Genomic DNA, 25,354 nt, shown 5'->3' with positions numbered 1-25,354 from the left:
TGACTAAACACTGCAATTTTAAGATACAAGGTGCTAGGTAACCAAAACAATGCAACTTAGAATATCATAGTGTCCTGTGGATTAAACACTGCAGGTGAAATACACAGGGTCTTAGGCAACCAAAATTGCAAGTTGAAAGGTGCTAGTAGTATATGCATATGTGGCAGTTCATAACAGTGATCATGCAGATGTAGGAAGTTGGGCTCACATGGTAGTTCTGCATGCGTGTGAAACTGGATGGAGGAAGAAATGGGACTACATTTTTATTTATTTTATTTTTGCATTTGTTAGGCGCCTAAACCCGAGGGCTGTTGCGGGAACAGTTACACACAAGGAAGAAACTTCAAGGAAGTACATTTCAGACATAGTTAAATGGCATACCTTCTCCTACAAAAGCAAACATAGTTCATGCCTTGGTGTGATCAGAGTTTTTAGGCAAATAGCCAAGTTTGTATTGGTTTTCGGAAGGCTCAGTATGATTCCTCTGAGTTTAGAGTCTTGTGGGGCACGTTACAGATGTTTGCTAAGTTTTCTGACTCAGGGTTCCTCCAGATGGCTGTCAGATGACAAAGCTGTTCATGGAGTCTGCCTGGCCTGAAATGGCTTCCAAGCAAGACAGCGAAAGGCAGTTGATAGGTTCTGTAAAATGAGAAGCCGGGAGCCTCCTGTGGTCTTCGGCCCCGAAGATGGGTGAGCACATTCATCTTCTGAGACCTGGAGGGGTTTGGGGTATTGTAGGGCTCAATTATTGCATACCCTAATGGGGAATTGAGTTTGGTGTTCTCTTGGTAGTCTCTTATTAACATGAAACGTGTAATTGCTGTGGTAGAATTTGTGGCTACACTGTGGATTGTGATGGCTCTCTGTATGACTAAGTAGTTATCCTTTTTGGCAAATGTGTCTAGCTGGAGAGTTTCCTTTACAATCTATTAGCTTCACTTGACCATTAGCATGGGTATGGTAAAGCTTTGTGCCTCCCCTTTGGAGAAACCTGGAAACCTATATGGAGGTGAATTGAACCACGCTCTCTGACTTCAAGTATTGGGGGTCTGCTTTCCTCTGTGAGCAGTTCAATGGTAGTGGGTGCAGTGATGCACTATTACAGCATAGCTATTGTCATGAGGCATGTATTCTATCAGGCCTAACACGTCTATGCTGACTTTCTCCCACACTGTCACAGATCATTGGATGATGGGCATCAGCCATTTATGTGTGACAGGACATTTGCCATCCTCAAAACGCGTGGAACAGGTGATGTTGTGATGTTGGACGCCACCATTCATGGGTGACTGCCAGCATTGTTTCCACAATCATCTTTTAGTAGGATAAGGGTAATGCCCAAGTAGCCCTTGTGAGCCAATGTTATGTGTAAGAGCCATAGGCAGATGGCAGAATGAGCTTCTTGCACCTCTTCAAAAGGTTGTACTTGACCGTGATCTCAAATGCCACTTTCCAGGCGGGTTGAAAGCCATACTTGAAAATGGATTCACCAAGCAGGTTGCGAATGTGCAGCAATATCTGATATTCTGTAACATGATCCAGTAACTGGGCTCCACGATGCAGCCGTCTGCAAGCAGTGGAGTGTTAGAAGCACTGCCAACAATGCACAGGTTCCAGAGAGCGCAGCCTGGATAAGCAGCCAACTTATAAGGTCTACCATAATATCCATCTTCATAATATTAGCGCTTCCACCATGCTGCTTGGCCTTTCCCAGCTTGTGCCCATCAAATTGATTATTTTGCTGCTAACACCCAAAGGAAGCATGTTGTTGTGGGGTTTTAGCCAACCTCGCAGCATTTCCAAGATGGCTGCCGCCTTTTCTTTGTTGTGAAGTATTGCTTGTGTGCCTTGCCTACATGCTCCAGCAATCTCATTGGCTAGCATAAGGTTCATCTGACGAACCAGGGACTGGCAGGCTTTAGCCAGCCACCCTCACCAAACGCCCACTTCCTAAGGCCCCTGTATGCTCCCTGTCCGCTGCCGGCACGCTGCGAGGTGGAGCTCTTGCACTCTTCTCACTGGAACAATCAGTATGCTGCTCCCACACTCTTCAATGGAACCTGGACTACCATGACTCTCTCAACTCTATAACAATGTCCCTTCCAACTGGACACATTCCTACCCCTTTGTCTTTCCCTCCTTCTCCCCATCTCACTTGTCCCTCCACTCTGACTACCTCTGATTGCACTGTGTTTCACCTATTGCTAGAAATTTGAAGTTAGTTGTGTTTCACCTAGTGCTAGAAATTTGAAGTTAGCTTTGTTTCACCTACTGCTAGAAATTTGAAGTTAGCTGTGTTACACCTACTGCTAGGAATTTGAAATTAGCTGTGTTTCACCTTGTGCTAGAAATTTGAAGTTAGCTTTGTTTCACCTACTGCTAGAAATTTGAAGTTAGCTGTGTTTCACCTACTGCTCGGAATTTGAAGTTAGCTGTGTTTCACCTACTGCTAGGAATTTGAGGTTAGCTGTGTTTCACCTACTGCTAGAAATTTGAAGTTAGCTGTGTTTCACCTACTGCTAGAAATGTGAAGTTAGCTTTGTTTCACCTACTGCTAGAAATGTGAAGTTGCCTGTGTTTCACCTACTGCTAGGAATTTGAAATTAGCTGTGTTTCACCTACTGCTCGGAATTTGAAGTTAGCTGTGTTTCACCTACTGCTAGACATTTTAAGTTAGATGTGTTTCACCTACTGCTAGAAATTTGAAGTTAGCTGTGTTTCACCTACAGCTATAAATGTAAAGTTAGCTGTGTTTCACCTACTGCTAGAAATGTGAACTTAGCTGTGTTTCATCTACTGCTAGACATTTGAACATAGTTGTCCCCCTGTATTGCATGCATTTTCTCTTGAGCTTGGTTGGCCTAGTGTCTGCATTGTGCTACTCTGCCACGCTATTCCTTTCCTAACCCTCCCCCGCCTCCTCTCTCTCTACCTCTCCCATGGCGCTCTCTGTTTTTCCTATCTTCTCCAACTGTTTCTCCATTGACTATCCTTCCCTTCTCTCTAAGGCTGGCAGGAAGAAGTTCAAAATGGATATCATGGTCTCTAACAATGGGCTCCCTATCGCTGACACTTATACCAGTGCTTCCTCCAGACAAACCCTCACCGACATCCTCTTTGACGTTCCCTCCCCAGATCTATGGACTCTTCATATGATCTCTGTGCTCTCTACTTTCACCTCCTCTCCCATTAATGCTGGCACCCGTTGGGAGGCCCTCCTGGCCCCCTTCGACTCCTCTAAGGTCATCATTAATGTCTACCTGAATCGCACCATCTTGGTCCAAGGCCTCTGGGCAACCAACTCCTCTTTGATAGACGGATCCCACGCCTCATCAATTTCCTTTAATCTCCTTTCATCTCCACCTCCCTCTCTCCCTTCCTCTGCTGCCTTGCCTCCCCCCTGTGCCTCCCCCTTGGCCTCCTTGCCCTATCCTCCTTCTTCTCCTGCCCCCGTCGTGCTCTGTCTACACCTCCTTCTACACCTCCGCAGGGCGTACCTCTGATCAGTACCCTTCCCTAGAAGTCCTTCAAGGATGGCAACCTACTCCATGTTGCCACTCTCAACTCTCGCTCAGCCATCAAACACTCTTCTGACATCTGTTGCCTCCTGGAAGAACTTGACCTCGATTTCCTCGGTCTCACAGAGACGTGGTTCATGGCCAGCTCTGTCGCAAGCTTTGACACTCTCCTCCCTGGTGGCTGAAAGATCAGATCCTCTCCGAACCCAGATCCAACTGGTCCAGAGGTGGTGTAGCCCTGATCTTCCCTGAGTGGATTCTTGCCTCTGTCATTTCTATGCAGTCCTACTCCTCTTTTGAATGCCTTGTCTGCAGGCTTTTTCTCTCTCTCCTAGCCACTCTCTTACCGTGGCTACTATCTAACGGCCACTGGATCAGATCACCTCCTTCCTCTCTGAGTGGGCGGACCTCTCCACCTTCCTCCTGGCCTTAACCACTCAACTCCTCCTTCTTGGTGATCTCAACATCCATCTGGGTGCTCCCTGTTCCTCCTCTGGATTCTCTCGTGACCTCTGCAATTCTCTCTCTCTTTCTATTCTCCCCTCCAGGCCGACTCACTCTGCAGGGCACACGCTGGATGTTTTGATCTCCTCTGACCTCCCCCTCTCCATCTCTCTGACCACTCCTCTCTCCTGGAGTGATCACTCCCTCCTTTCCTCCCATCTCTCCCTCTCTACCCCCCAGGCCAAGCCAACTCCAATACTGCCACCTACCTTCTTGGTCATCCAAGACCCATGAAACGTGTGTCAGTTGAGGCATTTGCTGACACTTTCTCCCACCTCTTCCTCCTTTGGCTGACTCACATCCTGACACAGCCCTTTTCATGGTCTACTCCTCTTTCTCTGATACTCTGAATGTTCTTTCCCCTGTCACGAGGACCCGCCTGAAGCCCAAAGCCAAGTGCAAATCTTAGTACGACTCCGACCTAGCTACCCTTAAATGTGAGTGTAGGAAGGCAGAAAGGAAATGGCAGGTTTCTTGTACATCCTCGGACAAACTGGCCTGCCGCCTGCTCCAAAGGCAATACCGGCTCCTTGTCCAAACTAAGAAGAGAGCCCACATCCAAGCCTGCGTCTCTGCGACATATAACAACTCGGCCAAACACTTTAAAATCTGCAAGGAGCTGGACAACCCTGCTGCAGTCTTTACCTCTCCTGTCACCTCCCAGGCCCTCTGCATAGCCCTAGCCTCTCATTACATCTCAAAAACCCAGGACATCCTGTCCACCCTCTCTTCCTCTCCTCCTCCTCCTCTCTATTTGCTAACTCTTTCCCTCCTGCAGCCACCCGACCACCTTCTTTCTCTTCCTTTCCTCTGTTCTCCCCTGACGAGGTTACTAGACAAGTTCGATCTATGAAATTCTCGTCAAAACAGGTTCTTCCCTGTTCATCTAAAAGTATCAAGGACCACATTGACACCCTTGCTCCAGCCCTGTCTGACTTCTGCAACATCCCCTTTGCCTCTGGAGCCTTCCCCTCCCCTCTGAAGTACTCTCTTGTGCATCCTCTTCTTAAGAAACCCACAGCTGACCCCTCATGCCCGACTTACTATCGCCCACTCTCCATAACTCCTTTTCTGGGAAAACTTCTGGAAAAGCTGGCCATCTCTCAGTTTAAACTTCACACCGATTCTGTTGGTTGTCTCCATGACCATCAGTCTGGCTTTGGAGCTGCCAGAAGCATGAAAACTGCTCTCCTGAACATCCGTGATGACCTGCTCTCCAACCTTGACTCTAACACCCTTTCTGTCCTCATCCTACTCGATCTCTTGTCTGCCTTTGACACAATCAACCATGCCATCCTGCTCAACTGTCTCCATGATAACCTGGGCATCACTGATCAGGCCCTGGCCTGGCTGACCTCTTTCCTCTCTGATTGACCCTCCCAGGTCCAACTTGGGTCCTTCCTTTCCTCTATCTTACTCTCTACATGTGGTGTTCCCCAGGGGTCTAACCTCTCTCCCTGGCTTTTAAACCAATACCTGGCACCCCTTGGCCACCGCATTGCTCTGTTTGCTCTAACTTTCAGTGCTATGTGGATAACACTCAACTCGTTTTCAGGCTTCCCTCCACCACCTCTTCTCCTTCTCTTACTGTCTGTCTGTGTTACGCTCACCTGGTATCCACGGGGACGCCACTCAGCCCTGGTTGGATGATATATGCCTCAAACCCTCTCCCCGATCCCTGGGTAGTGCCTTTGATGGAAGTTGAGCCTGAGAAACTGGAGAGCTGGATTCAAGACTTAACTGTCTCTGGTAGGGTGTCTTCTTCCCACCTCCCTTGGATTCAAAACCTTCCCTTGGCCCTCTCCTCACCTTAATTCTTTAGAAGTCGTGCTCTCCATCCTGCTCGTCATGGCAGGGGTGCGTAGTCTCGTGTGGGCGTGAGCGACCAAGTTGCTTCACTGGTACAAGCCCTTTTGAGTGTCTTTAAGGTAGGTCTTGCTGCATTACAGTCTTTGTATTCTATTCTGTTCTTTCCTTCCTACCTCTTATTGTTATTAATGTGTTATTCCTTCTCTTTAGGTGTGCAAAGAGATTTTGGCATTTTGGTGCGGGTTGGAGCTGAGCACGAACCGTTAAATGAAGGCGCGGTGTGCGCAATGCTGCCCAGTAAGTAATGCGCGATGCGCAGTGCTGTTTTGCGTTGTATATGCTAACCTGTGTCTTTCCCCTTCCTTCGTAGGCCGCGGTGCTCTTTGTCGGTTGCAGTGATGTTCCGGAATGATGCTGACCAAGAGGCAACTAACCAGTTATAAATCGTGTGGTTTTAGTTGTTCGTGTGGAATCGTGAGTATGCACTCACAAATGCTATTCTTCTCTCTCCTTTTCAGGTTGCTGCATTCCAGGAAGCATGCAGTACCCAGAAGATGGCGTTCGCTGGATCGACTGTTTCCGGGTAAGCAGAATCAGGAGCTGACGATGGGCTGAAGATAGGATGCTACTCGCAGGTAAGATTCCAATAACGATGTTCTTTTTCTCTCTGCAGGCACGCGGAATAACGTGAAGCGTGTTCTGCTGTTTGGGTGTGGTTTAAATAGTCTTCAGGAAAAGTAGTCCAGGTAAAGTAGTCCCAGGCCAACCACACCCTAAACACTATACCGCATAGCTCAGTTCTTGGTAACTGAGCTATGTGAGCGCCTCCATGTTGACTGAAGCTCCCCAAGAAAGTAGTTCCAAGTAAAATAGTCCCAACCTAAAGATGTTCTCCATGGAGATTATGAGCCTGGTGCCAAAAGCGCCAGGACTGACTCCAACAGAGTCTCGGGTGAGATTGTAGGGCCTTCAAGGCCATAATGGAACCCCAAAACCTGGTCCTACCTGTCAGGCTGCCTTGCCAGTGGGGGTCAGGGGTAGGGATCATGACAGCCTGCTATCCAGGAGTAATGTGCTGTCAACGATATCTGCCTTAATGCCAGTAAGACAGAGATTATCCTCATCGGCACACATGTACCCTCCTTTCCTGTCTCTCTCTGGCCAGCCTCCCTTTGCCCTCTTCCTGCTCCCACCTGTGAGGCTAAGATCCTCAGGGTCATCTCTGACTCCACACTCTCCTTCTCTCCTCAAATCTCTGACGTCTCTAAGAAGTCAAACTACCAACTGCACCTCCTCAGTGGTATTCTTCCTTTCCTCTCCTTCTCCCAGAGGTTCGCTGTCTCTAGAGCTCTGGTTCTTGCCAGGCTTGACTACTGCAACAGCCTCTTTCTAAATCTGCCTGCGTCTACTCTCCGCCCTCTGCAATTCATCCTGAACAGGACGGCGAGACTTGTCCTTGGCCTCAAGCCCCGGGACAGTATCTCTCCAGCCCTGAAATATCTGCGTTAGCTCGCAGTTGCTGAAAGGATTCAATTCAAGACCGTTTGTATTGTCCACAATGCTTTCTGGGGCCTTGGTCCAAAATACCGTCGACTCTCTGTCCATAAATACCTTTCCACTCAAGCTCTTCGCTCCTCCACCTCCAACTCCCTCAGGTCAGTCGCTTCTCCAAACAACGAGTTGGAGGTAGATCTCTTTCCTCGGCTGGGGCCTCCCTCAGGGACATAATTGCACCAAAACACCAAGGGTAGCGGAAGTGACATTACACAACCGTTGACCTCTGATGACATCACAGGAAGGGATGTCATTTGACCTATATCATGGGAAGTGAAGGAACACAACCTTTCGTCCTTTGATAAAACAGGAAGAGGCATCACATAGCATTGTTCCTAGGTACACAACGAAATATATGGCTATGATATTGCTATAATGTGATATACATTTTATACAAGAATGGATCACCATATATATCGTTAATATCAGTTTGTATAAGCCCATATTACCACATTTCTGTGAATGCAAGAAGACATCCAAGGCCAAATGATAATTATGTGTTATTATAAAGCACTTACTTTTAAGCGCTTATATAGAACAAATATACATACAATATCACCCAACCCGTGTTGGTACTAATTTAACGACCTTAGAAGGATGAAAGGCTGAGTTGAGGTGTTTAAGAACCGACTAAATCAGGGACTCACCCCCTGAAGTGTGCCTGAAATAAACCTTTAATGAGTCTACCAATTATTGTATAGAATTCCAGAAAGGCAAGTATTGGCGATGGACTAATGGGGTTGCAACAATCGCCAAGATTGTAACTGGTTATTCAAAAATAATTTCTTTTTATCTTCTTTTCCGGTCCCTGTTTGTTAAGAGGCCCACCAGTGGTTTCTAGACACAGATTGGGACTAGGTAGACCTAGTAAGAAACTCTCACTTTTCAGCTGTCTTTCACTACAACCCCATTCTCCATGAGCCACCCACTGATTGTGAACGCTCTTTTTATGCTACAGAAAATGTATAAACAGTTGTGTCTTGCCCTTTTTTGTGTTATATAGAATTCCAGAAAGTCAAATATTTTTGTTATTCCTATTCATTCTCATTTAGGGTCACTAGTCAAAGTGTTACACTAGTGAAACCCCCTGTTTTTTTAAGAGGCATGAACAAGAAAGCCAGCCACTGGAGAAACAAAGAGCCACATGGCACTGGCCACAGCCAGCCCAGGAGCTTACATTTAAAAATAAATAAAAGGGGTAGCAAGGGAGAACACAGGGGTAGCAAGGGAGACCTCAGGGATCGCAGTTGCGACCCCTGGTAACCCCAAAATGACGTCCCTGTCCTCCCTATGGAACAGCCTCCCTGCCACTCTAAAACTTGAGGAGAACCTTTTTCTGGTTCCGGAAGCACCTCAAGAACTTCCTCTTTGCTTCTGCCTTTGCTCTTCCTCTCCCCTACTAATCTGTCTGCTTCTGCACCGTGCACCTGGCTACCCTCTGATTCAGGCCCAGGTCCCTGCCCACCCACCCTGCACCCGGACTACCTCCTGGCAAACCTTGCACTTGGGCCTGTATCTGTACCCCTACAGTCCCCTTACCTGCACTTATCAGACACCCCTCGTCTGCAGTTTAAACCTTGCACTTGCCACCTTGATGGCTGCACTACCAGTTGTTGTGTTTTTATCCCTTGCTCAGCACTTGCCACCTCTCCCTTGCACTCTCCCCTTCCCTGCACATGCTCGTTCTCAATGTCACTGGGCCTAGTAAGATCGTTGTTTTGTCCTCCCTTGTTTCCCTCCCTTGCCTCGTCGCGCTCTGAAACACTTGTGTATGAGCGCGATACAAATAAAATATCATATCATACCATTCAGGAATGTTCTGCATCTCAAATGTAAATTCCTGCAGCTTCGCCACAAGCGGGCCAATCTGTAATTCACCTTCAAAATCGAGGATGTCGATAAGTGGCTTGTGGTGAGAGCGCATGGGACATTTCCTGCCCGGCATGTACGCCCAAAGGTATTCCTTGTATCAAGCACCAACTAACGTTTCGCATTCAACGGCCAAAAAATTCCTTTCAGAACTGAGCAGGTGCCTTGAAGAATTCCTACAATGTATTCATGTAAAACGTGTCCAGTTGCCTCATGATCACCTCGGGCCATAAACGCTGACACTAAGATGATTGTCATGCAAAGTGTCGTGAATTATGTTGTGTCTTAAAATGTCAAGCGCACTGTAGCGCTGAAAGCCCCACAGACACATAACTCCCTTTGTAAAAATACTTTGGCCTTTTCCGGGAAGTTGTGGGTGAACTTTGCGTAGCATTTGATAAGTCCCATAAAAGAGTGCAGTTAACTCTTGGTAGTGGAAGAACCTGAACATTGTATTTCATCAACTAAGACATTTTGGAGTTTCATGCCCACCTCAGCGATGGTGTGTCACCGCTATTCTATCTGGGATTGAACAAGCTGGCATTTATCTCTGCACATGGTCATGTCGCTCTTTTGGAAAGCTTGAAGAACAAGTACTAGTGTAGAACTGTAGGTGTCTTCAGCATCTCTGTACACCGGTGTGTCCTACTCAAAGCAGATGACATTCAGAATGCCTTGCAGGAGATGAGAGATGAGCCTTTGACAAATGAATGGTGCAGATGATAAACTGCAAGGCATCTGAGCCTTCTGGAAGATGCCCTCAGGCGTGACAATGGCAGTCAATGGGTTTGAATCGGATGATAGGCACGCTTGCGGTCAAGGTTAGTTAACAATAGTTAAGGATGTTACATTCAGCAGCAGGTGGACCAGCTGTGTAATGCTAAGGAGATGTAAGAATGCACCCCATCCCACTGCAGGGGACATTTCACTGCATTTGTTTTCTGCATGTTTGTGGACGGGAAGGCCCACATCCATATCCCCCTACTTCTACTCACTCAGCTCCCAAACCCCAAATTCCGTTTCCCTACTCCCTGACACAGCACCCCCTCCTTAAAAAGCTTGCAAGAAAATGCTGTGAAATCCGACTTCACCAAATCTGGTGAAATAGCTGCGGTGGATTTAGGGGATAGCATCTGTAATGATGCTGGCATTGAGACTTCTGAGGCTGACACAGAGCCCCCTTTTTTCCCCACAGCTTCCTGCAACAGCCCCACATGGTACGGCTACTTGGTTACATCCACAAGGTCTATGGTGTGGCCAGAGAGTGGGATATGGCTCACTTTGTGTTTGACAGGAATGCTGCCACTCCGCCAAATTCTGCATGTAGTTTTGGAAGGAAATTACAGAAAATGGCGAGTGAAGAATCCCCCGAATCTCATGTGAAACATACATTTTGCCATCATCTGAACAGCACTTGGATTTGACATGGCAGTCTCTGTAAGTCAGAAGGTGGATTTTGTTACAGCCCTTTGTCACGTGGTCTATGTCTGGTAATGCAAGGTTGTGTTCAGAGTCTGGAAAGGTGCCCAAGAAAACATCTGAGATGTACAGCACAAGCAGCGTAATTCTATCTACCACATGGTCAGAGTAACCATCACTGCGTATTGCCACCACTGTTCTGGAGCCTGAAACCTATCACCTTGATGAAAAATGGCCTACTTTGTGGTACTCAGTGTAATCTTTTTTAACATGCTAGACTGTCTTTGAAATTCATTAGGTTGGATCATTTATGTGCCATGTCGCTTGTGTCACAGGGACTCCCTCTTCTGATGGGCCTGATCTGGCACGGTGGCCTGACCCTCTTTTGTGCCAGTGATCACGCTTTCGCTTGCTGCTATCAGAGCTTTGCCTGGACACTTGGGATCTTTGGAATTAGTCTTTTGCACCTCATGTATGCATCCACTGATTTAGGTGCATTCATATCTTTATCCAAGGAGGGATCACAACTTATCTGCAATGCATGTTGAATCTCGACGCTGTGGCAATGAAAAATAAGTTGGTTATGAATCAATTGATTGCAGACAGTCCCAAAAGCACACGTGTAGGAAATCCCATACAGTGCATTTACATTAAGGGGCATTCAGCAGGTCGAAGTTGAGTGTTGAATGTCTGTCCTGTCTGCTCTGTGTTCACCTTCTCTAACAAAGTAGCATGTGATGAGAGCACAGGCTTCCTTGAACATGTCATCAAATTTGGAGCCTTAGCGGATGGAGTGATGGCAAACTGATATTGTCCACCAGAACTCAAAGCATTGATAAACAGAGCTCTCTGCTAGCATGGAGGAAAATCCATACAATCAGTGGCTTCCAAATCTATCAGAAAGGAAGCCCGCTAAAGGAACAACAGGAATTGCCTCAGCATTTACAGAAATGTGACTGAAGGAGACATCCCTTGCACGGTACGATGGCGGAAAAAGCAGGCCACATGAATGAAGTTCAAAGAGGTGTGCAGATGCCAAAGAATATTACCAGACAAGCTGTAGCCAGTGCCCAATAATCTTTGCTCTGCTCCCCCAACCTATGCCTGGCCTCATTCTCTGGGCCCCCGGCCCCGGCAACTTCCACTTGTGAGAAAAAAACCTTGGATGCACGCTGGACTTGAATGTATCCCTCTCCCAACACATCAACTCAATATCTAGAACCTGCTTCTTCCACCTACGCATCCTCAGGTGAATCTTTCCATACCTCACCTACCCACACTAAATCTCTTCTATCCTCACCATCATCCTCTCCCGCTCAGATTATGCAAACTGCCTTTATCCAGGCGCACCGGCTTTCCAGTTTAGGAAACTCCAAAGAATCCCATTCAGTACCATGACTTTCCTCGCACAAAAGTACTGGCCTCAAACTCACTGAAACATCATAAGTCACGTTGCAGCGGATGCCGGCTGTCTTCATTTTAAACTCAACCCCAATCCACTCCCGCACAGGATCAGACATCAGCCCCCCTAACTTCCTTCACTAACTGGTCCACTCTAGTTACCGGACAACACGTAACAATCTGATGGTAACAGGTACGTAGAAATGTTTAGCAAGTACTTTTCCCTTACATTGAAAAGTTTCTAGACAGTTGGTCAGGCCTTGAAATATGCACCAGGGTCACATCATAACCCCCGCCTCAGGTGAATACCTAGCAGATCTGTATCAGTAGCTCCTGTCCCATCTAATATCAGAAATGCTCGACTAGATGGATCACTGGATGTAGCAAACTAGGTTCGTCTAGTAGGATTGCAGGGATGGAATATGTTATGCACTTAGATGGATTGTCCCATCTAATATCAAAGGGGCTTGCCCATGCACTCAGAATGCTCGATTTGATGGCTCACTGGAAGTAGAAAATGAGGTGCACCTAGTTGGAATTTGGATAGAGGATAGAGTATGCACTTAGAGGGATTTTGAGGATAGTACTGGTGATGTACTAAGATAACTCTTGGGATGATGAAACGGGACGCACTTAGACAGAAGTTATGGGGGTGGAAATATATCATAGGTCATAGGTGAGATCCTTACAATACCTGCAAGGACATGCCATAGGGATGGGCCAAGACATGTGGGTTGCCTGGCACTGCAACAAATTAACACATGAGGCTTCACTTAGAGCACTACACCTACAAGGATCAGCCCACCCATGACGCACCAAGATACTTGATAGCACCCATGACGATCCAAGATACTTGTTAGTAACCCTCTAACCGCTTAGGTTAGCCACTGGAGCACACAGTGGTTATTTGCTGGTATTCCTAGACATCGCGCTTATTAGCTTACATGGTTGGTGTCTGTAGAACGTGGAAGACATGTAGTGACTATGTCTAATTAATGAACTTAACCTATTGCACTCAGAGAATCCTGGTACTTTCCATGGTAGCATGTCTGCCCCTACTAAAAGATGCTCTAGGTCAACTAGCCTATTTCCCTGGCAGTCTTAGGGGTAGCTGGCCCATTGTTAAGGGACAACTAAGATAAACTCCTTCTGAGTTTAAGGTATGTATAAATGCACCACATCTGTGGACAACTGCTGCAGGCATGGCTTTCCATCCACGCACTCTAGAATGCAGTTACTGCTATGACAAATTCGGTCTAGCTGGTCACATAACTATTCACACTGAAACACCAGACTTGCCTCAAGACCTCCGCCATTAGAATACAGCGACAACCTATGAAAAATGTGGTCTAGCTGGGTGCACATTGAGTCTCCTGCACTAGCGCTCTGTCATGACCATCCTCAGCACAAGCCCAAGTACGTGACCTCTTGGGCTGCTTACCGGAGCCTAGCCAGCCCTCCTAACTCTTAATTTGAGCCAAATGCACACATGCATCTTAAGTCTCCTCTTAGAACTTTTCCCATACCTGGAATTCGTCTCAGAGGGGGTTCGTACCACAAAGCACATTGAGGCCATACAAGTGAGAAAAGGCGATATATACATGATGACTACAGAACAATACAGTATTTGAAAAAGCAGTGAAAACACTGATTTTCCCAACCCAGTAATGCTTAGGACATTACTTTATCATAAGATCAAAAACCTTGCGTTCGCCAGAAACTCTTTTGCTCTTACCTGCTCTACCAGTGATGGGCTCTTGTCACATGTGCATAACTTCCACTCCTATGTGGGCTGGTCTCTAGGATGCGGAGGGCAAGGTATGGGTGCCTTGGTGGGATAATACAACTCCCTCTGCATAACTTGCTGTTTCTGGATCCTTTCAAAATATTGAAGCAAATGCTAGGCTTTCAGTTGTGTTATGGGTTAACATCAATGTAGACGTCCCCCCTGCCCTCTAAGGTGCTCAGGGCTGGTAATGGCATGCCAGCCTGAGACTAGTTAGGCTCTGTGGTGTTGTGCCCCGGCGTGTCCAGGGAAGGCACTGGGCCGCTGGCGCTGCACACGGCGCAGAGACACACAGAGCCAGTGCGATTCAGGTCCTGAGCGCGAACTGCCTCCTTGGCGCGCTCCGCCTCCCATTTCTTTACTTGTCCATGTGACCCTTGTCACATGGACATCACATCCCTCTTCAACTTTAGATAAACAAAGCAAATATTTTGAACAGCAGAGAACTAACACAAGTTGCCCTTAAGGGCTTTAGAGACAAAGTAGTCTCAGACTGTCTAGTGGATCTTGTCTCATTGTTGAGCCTCCCTTGCGCGCATAGATGCCGTTCAGTACATATCCTTGCAGTCTGGTGGACGGCACTAGTCGCTTCCGGAGTGATAAGTGTTCTCCTCGCTCCTGGTGGGGAGTTGGGGGTGTGGCTGCGTTCTTCTCTTCTTCTCGTTGGTCTGGACCTTTCTGCGTCGAGTTCTCGCCTGGCCTTTCCTTTGAGCTGGGGCTGTCTTCCTTTGAGGGCTCTGTCCCTGTGGGGCTGGCTTTCGCATTTGCTTCTTCCCACAGAGCTGGCGTGACCTTTTGAAAGTGTGAGACATTTCTGGTCACTGTCTCTTGTCCTCGGGTGGCTGAGGCCAGGCCATGTTCCCGGTGCGATACCGTCCACGGTGCTGACTCATAGGGTAGGAACATATTTACCTTTTGGTTCCTGTTTTTAACAAGTACTGTGTCTCGTATGTGGGTCTCACTGGGGGTGGCTCTCCTGACTTTGTCTTCCTTGGCGTTATTTCTGCATCTTCTGGTTTCTACCTCCTCCAGGTCTACCTGTAGAGGCCTCCAGGAGTGGTGTTGGGGTAGGCTTCCTTGGATGGGTACTCCAAACATCATGGCTGCTGGGCTGGTGCCGGTGGTTGAGTGGGGGCGCAGCCGGTAGGCCCGGAGGAATCTGTAGAGCTTGGCAATTCTTGGCAATTCTTACAGTTTTGTTGATGGATGCCATGAATCTTACGGCGTCCCCGTTGGCCTGCGGCCAGTACGGGGTGATGCCATGGTGGCGTATTCCTAGACTGTCAATGAAAGTTCTGAACCGTCTGCTCGTGAAAGGTGGTCCGTTGTCGCTTCAGATCGAGAATGGTATGCCATGTGTCGCATATTTTCCAGTGCTGTGGTCACTGACGAGGTGTCCGTTGAGGTAACGGGTTCAACTTTGGGGTATCTGGTGTGTTCATCGATCGCTATGAGTAGGTACATCTTGTTCGCAATCGTGCAGAAGTCTATGCTTGTGGCGTCCCACCTGCGGGTGCTCGGGGTGGGGCACTCCATAGGTTCTTGTGGCCCTGGTCAGCGAGTGGATAAACAAGCTGTGCATGTTTCTACGAGTGCCATGACTTTGCATTGCATGTGGGGTAGCCATATGCGGGACTTGAGGAAGGCTTGGGTTTTCACAACACCCTGGTTCCCTTCATGTTCTAGTCTGAGGGCTTTCTTGTGGCTGGAAGCGGGCAACACAATCCAGTGTCCTTTCAGGATTAGGCTGTCTAGCTGGCGCCGTTTTCCGGGCAACTGCTGTCAAAAACGTTTTCCATTCGCCCGACAGGTTGGCCTTCTTCGCAAGTTGTAGGCACGGATCATTGTCCGTTTCGACCTGGATTTCTTCAATTTTCATGGTTTTGGGCCTGGCACATGCAACAATCTGGCACACGTGTTCATCCGTTACATTTGCGGCTTTATGTTCAGTGGAGGTGGCCGGACGAGGGTGGCGTGACAGGAAGTCTGCCGGATTGTCGGCGCCTGCTCGGTACTGGACGTCCAGGTAAACTTGTTGTAGTTGTAGTAGCCAGCACTCGATCCTGGCAGGGGGGGTGCAGTGCCGACCCTCCAAAGATGGGGATGAGTGGCTTGTGGTCAGTCATTACTTTCACCGGATGTCCCAGGATGTACTCATGGAAGTGTTTGCACCCCAAGATGATTGCAAGCGCCTCTTTTTCAATGTGGGCGTTGTTTCTTTCTGTTGGTGTGAGCGCCCTGCTTGCAAATGCGATGGTGAAAACTGTTCTCTCGTTGTCCCACTGCATTAACACTGCTCCCAACCCTACGGGGCTTGCATCGACAAGCAGTTCTGTTGTGTGGGAAATGTCAAAGAACACCACAGTGGCGTCACTGGAGAGGGAGGCCTTGATTTTCAGGAACGCTTGTTCCTGTTTGTCGCCCCAAGTCCAGGGTTTTTTTGCATTAGTGAGTTCATGTAGGGGGGCTGCGGTGGTGGCCAGGTCAGGAATAAATCGACCACAGTAGTTGGGCATGCCCAAAAAGCTACGAATATCTGTCGCTGTGGTTGGGGCCTGTGCGTTGTTGATGTCATTAACCTTGCCCGGGTCAGGGGACACCCCTTGCTCGTTAAAAATGTAGCCAAAGAAGCGCACCAATCGTTTCCCAAATTCAAACTTCTCCTCGTGGAGCATGATCCCCAACTCTTCTAGGCATTGAAGGGTGTCTGCTAGTCATTTCATGTGTTCGGCTTCTGTCTTGCCGTAGACCAGGATATCGTTGCTGTCGTTTGTCACCCCTGGTAGGTCTTGTAGGACTTTCCGTACCTCGTGTTGGAAGACTTCCGCCACCGAGGAGGACGTTGCGATCTAGCACAATTCTTTTGCAAGGCGGATCTGGTGATAGCCTGACCAGAGGTCGAGCTTGCTGAAGACAGTTGCGCCTGTCAGATTGATGATTAGTTAATCTATTGTCGATGTGATGTGTCTCTCTCATCCTATTGCTGCGTTGGGTAGCCGCATATCAATGCATATGCGCACTGCGTTCGGCTGCTTTGGTTTTGCTGTGACCACCATTGGTGAGACCCATGGTGTGGGCCCTGAAGTTTTCTCGATAATCCTCAGGTCCTCGAACTTCTTGTGCTCAGCCTCCACTGCGGCTCTCATATGGATCAGTACTCTTCTGTGGCGTACCACCAGTGGCTCGATGGTGGGGTCGATGTGAAGCTTCACTGACCTGCCCTTGAGGCAGCCGATACCTGTGAAGAGGTTCCTGTGCTTCGCCACTATGTGTTCGATGTCTTCTGATTAGACTGCCAGTTTGAACTGGATGACGTCCAGGTGTTCTGTTGTCGCGCAGCTGAGTAGGGTCTCTATTCCAAAGTTCACAACGTGTATGCGGATCTTGCGGTGGATTACCCAGCGGGAGAGCGTTGTCTAGAAGTAGCCAGCCACAGGGAGGGGCTTTTTGCAGCCATAGGCATAGAGTAGGACCAACCGTCGCCGAAGTGTAGGTTTTGGGTCAAACTTGATGAATTTGGAGGACAGCATGACGTTTACGGTGGCCCCTGTGTCAATCATCCTGGTTACTGGGACCTCTCCAACTAGTACGGTGCATCGTCGTGACCAGGTCCCACTCTGCTGATTCTCGCATCCAGGTTTTACTGCCGAGATCATGTGTACTTTCTCTCTTCTATGGTTGCGGTGCTTGTCAGTGCGGTTTGGAGATTGTTCCCTGCTGCACTGCTCCTCATTGCTGCTGAAGCTTTCGGTGTTGTCGCCGCCAATGGCTCGGGCTCGCCCACTCCTGCCGTTACCCTCTCTGCCTGGCGGTCCATTGTGTTGGCGTTCGTGTCGCTCTGGATGGCCTGCCGGTCTGCGCGATCCCACCTCGCTTTTGTGGTGCGGGGTGGATTCCCACAGTGAGTAGTCTTTATGTTGTCTGGAGCTCAGGCACACCAATGTGTAGTGGTTAAGTTTTCCACATTTGTGGCACGTGGTGCTACATGCTGTACATGGGTTGCTTCTGCCGTGCTGTCCTCCACACCATATGCAGTCCTTCGGCCGGGTGGCGGGGTGGATTTGTGAGGGTCTCTGTTGCCTCAAGGCATTGATCGTCGCAGTGTTGCTTTTTGTCAGTTCCGTATCCAGTGGCAGGCGGCTTATGATTTTCTCCATCTCAGTTGCGTGTTCATCCGTTTGCTCACGTAGTCACCCCATGGACAGGATGGTGTCCAGTGGGTTGTCTGTTTCTGCAAGAATGGTGCGTCTGAGTTTTTCTGATAACAGACCGTATATGATGTGCTGTCTTACTGAGAATTCTTCATTTGGGAAGTCGCAGGCAAGTGGCATTTGTCTCAGGCGGCTGTGGAAGTCATCTATGCTCCCTTGCGGGCGTTGTCTGGCCTGGCTCATCTTGAACCTCTCGAAGTCGGCACTGACCTTAGGTTTGAATTTCTTTGTGAGTACATCTTTCACCGTCTCGTAATCATCCGACATGCCACGGTTTGGTATGGCGTTGAATATGCGGAGTGCCATTGTGTCCAGGTTGGGCATGAGGAATGCTCTCTTCATATCTTCACTGTCGATTTTCCGTGTGAGGAGGCAGAGCTCGAATCGTTGCATCCACAGCTCCCATCGAAGGCTGGTGCGTGGTCCAAAAGGTTGGAAGGGCTGTATAAACGTCCGTTGCATGGTGTCTAGCCTCGTGCTGGTGTCAGAATTGCGGGCTTGTAGCCTTTGCGGGGTTGCAACGTCATCTGTCATGTCGTGGTTGAATCCGGGTCTTTAGTTGGTATGCCTCTTGCATGTGCTGGCACGTGGCGGTGTCTCTGGTGATACGTATGGGTGAGGCTCTGGCTTGGTGGGCTATGGCCTCTCCATTGGCTGTGGCCATTCTGCTCCTGAGTTTGGGGCAGTTGCGTGGTGGCCTTGCCGTGTTGGGCATATGGGTGTTGACTGCGCTGGTGCCAGGGATATTTGTGGCACTTTCTATACCTTGGTGATAGTCTTTGTAGTGCTGGGCTGGTGTGTGCAGGTTGTGCTGCCTTGTGCCACCTTGGCGCTCCTCCTTTCCCTGAATGCCTGCCAGTCTCTGGGCTGAGGGATGCAGAGGGCACGTGTGGGGTCCGTGCGCGGTTTATTGCAGTTTTTTCTTCACTTACTGTAAAGTCTGCCAGCAGGCAGACATGCATCAGTCTGCTGCTGACCTCCAGTGGCAGCCGATTGTGTTTTTCTTTTCCTTCCGTGGCTCTCCTAGGTTCCCGTATAAGGCACGAGTGGCTCAGCGGGCCTCGGGTAGCCTGGGGGCGCAGAAACAGGGTGCCCCCACTTCGTTTGTGCGGGGACCGGGGTATGCTGTGCGGGTCTACGGGTCTTCCGGATCTCGCCTCGTCGCCAGTGTGGTATTGTGCCCCAGCGTGTCCGGCGAAGGCACTGGGCTGCTGGCACTGCGCGCAGCATAGAGACACACAGAGCCAGTGTGGTTCAGGTCTGGTGCAGGAATTGCCTTCTTGGTGTGCTCGGCCTCCCATTTATTTACTTGTCCACGTGACGCTTGTCACGTAGACATCACCGGCTCCATCAAAGCAAGGGCCTTTGCGAGGGCTCAGAGCCGTTATCGGCCCTGAACACCCCCAAATAAGGGGTGATAGCTATTCTCACACCGAGGCTCCCTCTGGGGTGCAATAACTATTAAAACATTTTTTACAGGAGACAGGCTGCGCATGTCTTGCGCATTCTCAATCACTCATCAAAAAAACAAAAAGAACCATAGCCACCCTCATAGGTAAACAAAAAGGTACATAGCCACATTCTTATTTCCATGGAAGTGTGGATGGCAAGGCAGCATGTGTGGGATGAAGATGCCCCCCAATGAGCAGGTAAGTTGGGAGAGCGGGATGTGTTGCAGGCTGTCAATGGGGTTGGGTTGTGTGTGAGTATGCGGTTGTGGGGAGGGAAAGGTGGGGCTGGCTCTGGTGACCCAACGGCGGCTCCTGTGGAGGGGGTGTGGGTGGCTGTGACAAGGCAGGCGAACAATGGCAGTTTCCACCTGATTTGCTAACTCCCTTTCCTGGGTACGAATAACATATTATCTATGGGTAGGGATGAAATTGGTTCCACTTGCATGAGTGCTGATAAAGCAGTTGTCTGTATAAATCAGTATTTAACAGTCATACTTATGTTCGGGCTAAAATTATGCAATCATAGATGAGTACTATTAAAACAAAATGATAATACTTGTGAGGGTCAAAATGGTAGGTGCTAAAACTGGAATTCAATTAATGGGGAAATTGGAAAGTTCCTAATGCACAGAGTTGGTGCTTGAAATGTACACTGTGGTGAATTCGCCAAACCTCCTATACTTACCGGTAGTAGTAGCAGATCACTAGCTACGGTATTGCTCTGTCTGCTATCAAATGTCCCCCCAGGGGTGGTCGAGGCGGGTTCCCGATGACCCACTTCTCAGCAGATGGCACATAAACACTATGGCGAACAAAATGGCGTTACAAAGTTACTTGATAAACTCCAGGTCCCAGAATACCACTGCAACCTCTTATGTTAGCCAGAAATCACACTAACCATCTGGATGATCTCTAAGAAACAATGTTAGCACATTCCCAGAACTCTCTCCAGTTTCAAAGGATGGTTATCACCAACACTGCAAGCCGCAGTGCTTCCTGAAGGCAGAGAAAATGTGAACAAAGACCATTATCCGGAGCGTGAAGCCACAGCGTTCACAGAATTCACTTTCAATATCAGCATGGGTTGGATGATCGAAAGCTGGGAGAGAGAGAGGTTCATACACAGTGCACGTAGGAATTCCAGGGGAGATGCCACATCTAGGAAGAAACAGAAAGGCGCAGACTCATGTTTAGCATCCTAAAGCATTCCAAGCTGGCATTGACTTCCTTGCTTACTTTAATGCCTTGCAGGCCCTTGTTATAGGGATAATCAGACCTATCAAGCATCCACTCAGAAACTCATAATAATACAACAAAGGGGAGCACTATGAACACAGAATACAAATCAGGTTCCCTAATTCAAACAGAAATAGGGAACACACTGTAGGGATTGAGAGAAAAGACCAAACCCATTTTGAGGGATGTGACAGCTCCTATGATGTCGTCCCTTCTGCCCCGGGGGGAGACCCTTTCCATGAGGCCAAGGAGGTGAGGCCAGTACCCGATAGTTCCCTTGGGGGTGATACTCAGGGGGTTGATCTCATGGGGTTGATCTCATGGGAAATGATTCCCCCTCTGGGATAAAGGGAGGACATCATGGGCCAACCCAGTATTCCCAACACTCACCTACCTCTTTCCCACCTCCTTCGTTACCTTTGTCTAATCCTGTAAGCTTCCCTATGTACTTGTGTCAAACCACTGAAACATCTAGTATTGGGATGAAGAGTAGGGTTGACTCAAGTGGACCTTCATCACAACCTACTGAAACAAGGAGGAGGTACAGAGCAAGGAGGAAGCCTCCATACAACCTAATTGAGCAGTCTAGATTTCAAGCAAGAAGTGGCTTAAAGATGGAAGAGGGACTAACCTGGGCGTTGGTCCCTTACTAGAGGCACCTGTGAGATACCTGAAAGTCTCTCACTCACTAGTGCCCGGGGATCTGCCATCCAGGTGGCCAGGACTCGGCTAACACTATTGGATCCAGTTCCTGGGGTTGGAGCAGTGCAGGAGGATCACCTGGATGAGGGGTCTTCGGGGAGTGGAAGTGGGACACTGAAGGGTGAGACGCTCTATCCTGTTCCTTATGACACCTTTTACCCATCCTGTCCTATAGAATACTTAGAAACTCTATCCATCCCCCTTTTCCAACACAAACCCTTTCTCACACCGTGAGCGACAACGGACTAATACCAGGCCCATTAACCTGACATGTCCCAACACAAGGGTCAGGCAGAGTGAGGCAATTGCTGAAAACTACACACACCTGACTGCAGAGCACGAGAGCACACTCTGAGCAAGGCCGAATGCATGAAGAAGCAGCTATTCTAGGATGGCAGTTCAAACGGAGGATAAAGGTGGCGAGACCTGAAAGAACATCATGGAGGGAGTTGCAATTGCCCTTTTCAGCCCAGACCTGCGAAGCCTCCGACAAAAGAAACATAAGACCGGGAATCGCAGCTGGCGAACGGTGTGACAGAGGTCCGCGGTACATGCAACCCTCCCGCACTGATAGCCAGCGCGGGTAGATGTGGTTGCAATCGTGGTACCGTCCTTGACTTCAGCGGAAAAAGAAACGCCAATATGTTCAGCACAGCCGGTGAGGCAGAAGAACCTGATAGTGGACTGAACTGTGTCAGGCTCAAGGTTACAGTGGCAACATTGAGAAGATGAATAGACAGAGATCTTTTTGTGAACAAACTTGGTACCAGAAATAGAATGGTCCGGTGCCATGTGGGCGCTCATTCGAAGGTCTATAGCTGGTACCCCTCTCCTGAACAAAGAGAATGTGGAATTACAAAGGTATTGAAACAACAAATACCAAGAGGCCATAGAGAAGGCCGGGGTGAGGTGTCATGACACATTGGCAAGTTTTGATGATTGTAAAATTGTGAACCCAACTGAGGGAATTGTGAAACAGGCATTTGCGCCCGGCTGAGGGGAATGTGCGAACTGTGATTTTGTGAAGCCCGCACTTGCCATAGGCTAACAGAGTGATAGGCTAACAGAGTGATCCGGCAAGATGTGATCGCCCTTCGGAAGTCTCTGTCTAAAATTGGCAAGTGCTTTGAAAGGTCTGAGCCCGGACGAGGGGGACCTAACCAACACCAGATGGTTGCATAAAATGACATTGAGACTTTTGAATATTCCAATGAGGAGATTGTGATTGAAAGGCGGTAGTGAACCCAACTGAAGGAACATCAAGAGAAAAGCTAAGGGAAGTCAATCCCACGTTGTGAAGAAGCTAAGTGAACTACATTGTGATGACAAGTATGAACCCTACTGAGGGATGTCCACAGTGAGTGGTTGGTCTGAGCTGACTGAGGGAGGCTGACGACTGAAAGAAGGATTGGATCGCGGCTGAGGGGGATCCAAGGGTGAAGGGTAATCACCTGACGTGGAGATTAACAGAAGGAACTTGTGTTTTGTTGTTTTTGGCCCTCTGAAGCAAGAAACTTTGCATGGGAAGAGACTTGGGCCAGAAGGCCCTGATATACAGAAATGGAACTGTAAGCTCTTGCCAGAGAAGCCCAGGAGCGTGCTGTGCTCGAGTCTCGCTTTGTCTGTGCTAAAAACGTGGGGAAGGGAGACCCCGGCCATAACATCCTGACTTATCATTTTGTGAACACTTCTTTCGTTTCTTGTGAACATTATACCACACTTTTATGTAGCACAGCGGTAAGGATTGGCAATAGGTTCTTTTAGTATAGGCCCTTTTCTATTTGACTAGACTCCACTAGGACTGTATTATTATTATTTGATGGTCCTTTCTTGGATTTAGGTTTTACATGCATTTTCCAATTTAACTAACACCCTTGAACTGTGATCACGTTTGTCTTTCTTACTTTGATACCATGCCTTCCTTACCCGCAAGCGAGCAAAGCAACCATACTGTGGATGGCGAAGCTGAAGCGGACGTTTCTGACCGGGATGTAGACATTAGATTTACAGTGTCCCTCTCTGCTCTGCCGAGGCCCGTCAGACCAAACCCTGAAGGAACCAGCAGTCCAGGCACAGAAGAGCACTGTACGACATAGCCAAGCAGACGCGTGCAGTCAGGCCCCAAGAAAGTGCTGGGGAGCCGTGTATGGCAGTGCTCAAACAGGAAACAACTTTGAAGAACTGTCAAAAAACGCGTAAAAGCCAAGACTGAGGTGATCGACCGGGAACCCATATAGAAGGTGTGCGGTGGCCGGGACCCCTAAGGGGGCCAGAGAAGCCATTCTAAAGGGGTCTTAGTATTTTGTCAGGTATGAAAACCCCTCTTTGAGTTAGGGATAGGTAGGTTTTCTCTTCTTATGTGTATAAATAAAAGTCTTTGCCCAAAAGCATGCCACCTGTGTGTCAGTCTCGTACTCCTGCACCCTTTTAGGGAGTATAAAAAAGGCTGGGAGATCACAGACTCTGAGAGGATCCTGAAGCAGGTTTCATTTTCAGTTTCATTTTCTTTAAATTCATGAATTCAATCATAGATTTTGGTGTGTCCTCAGGTTCACTAGGAGTATGCCTTGCACTCAACGTTGCTTCCAGGGGAGCTTTGTGCTGCTTCCGAAAAAGGACATGGGTAGAAGGAAGAAAACATTCAATGTCCCTAAGATGAACGCTTTTGGTGGAGCCTCTCACTTTATTAATGGTCCTCTTAACTGTGCACCACTTGCATTTGAAATCAACATATTCCATGTTAGAAACACCGCCAGTGGAAGAGCATGTTTCAACTTCATAAATTGAGTGCTGCGTGCACTTCTTGCTACAATCACTTGTCTCTGGGGCCTTCCTTTGGGCATTTGGTCAGCTGACTGTGGCAACTCCACATCTGCTGTAAATCCTGGGATACTGCCGGCTCCACCGTTAAAGGCATCATCTCCTGGAAGTCAGAAAGATGATGTGCTTGATGCTTTTCTCTGAAAACCATGTTTCTATAGTAAAGCGGGGAAACAAAATATGAGCTGGGGGCGCCTCATCTACAAGCTAGTTTATTAAAACAAAGTTGGGCGCACACCACCTAAAACACGCGGTATGAAAAAGGGGTGAGGTTAGAGACCAGCAGATAGAAAAGTTTCAATGAATGCAACATCTTCAAAGTGGCATGGGATTTTTACAGCATGCTAGAAAGAGGGTTTCATAGCAGCACGCTATCTGCCTTCCATTTCCAAGTCACTTCACAGTCACACTCTCACACTCTCACCTAAAAACAATCCACAAACGTATATCCTTTTCCCCCCCTCATAATATGCACTACTAATACTTGGTAGCCTGCTTGCAAAGTATAATCATGCAATAAGTGAATTAAAGGTGTTAGTAGTTCCTTCCTTACCTGATCCAACTGGCGCAGCATCACTTGCAGTAGCCATGACACTCCATTCGTTTGTGTAGCTGGAGCAAACCGCCCCAAAATGCAGTCTCACTCTCTGCAACTGCTTAGGTGACTGCTCCTGGCTCTCTGGGTTATGTAACTAGACTATCTTTCTAAAATGAAATACATGCTTTAGGTGCAAATACAGCGCACATAAGGTATACATTTCATGTTGCATGTTACTAGTTAGGAATATGAAGCTACATACCCACAATCACTCAGCACCTTTATGCAGTTACCTCGCTAATAATATGCAAGTCACACACCCACTGTTTACCTTTACCTAGGATCCTGGCACACAAAACAGGCACACAACCTCACTTGACCACATGCAAACAGTGAGAGAGGAATGTATAACATCTATTCTGATAGAGGCTTGCAGACATTCTACTGTTAGCTTTGGTGTTGAGACACCAAGCCCAGTGTACATCATGCAATAGTATGTTTGAATTACTATCTCAGGCATATATGACATATGTCAA

The sequence above is a fragment of the Ambystoma mexicanum genome, chromosome 12 (genome assembly GCF_040938575.1).
Source record: "Ambystoma mexicanum isolate Mex_15411 chromosome 12, UKY_AmexF1_1, whole genome shotgun sequence".
Classification (NCBI taxonomy): Eukaryota; Metazoa; Chordata; class Amphibia; order Caudata; family Ambystomatidae; genus Ambystoma; species Ambystoma mexicanum.
The sequence above is the reverse complement of the archived record's forward strand: the minus strand, read 5'-3'. Positions refer to the sequence as shown.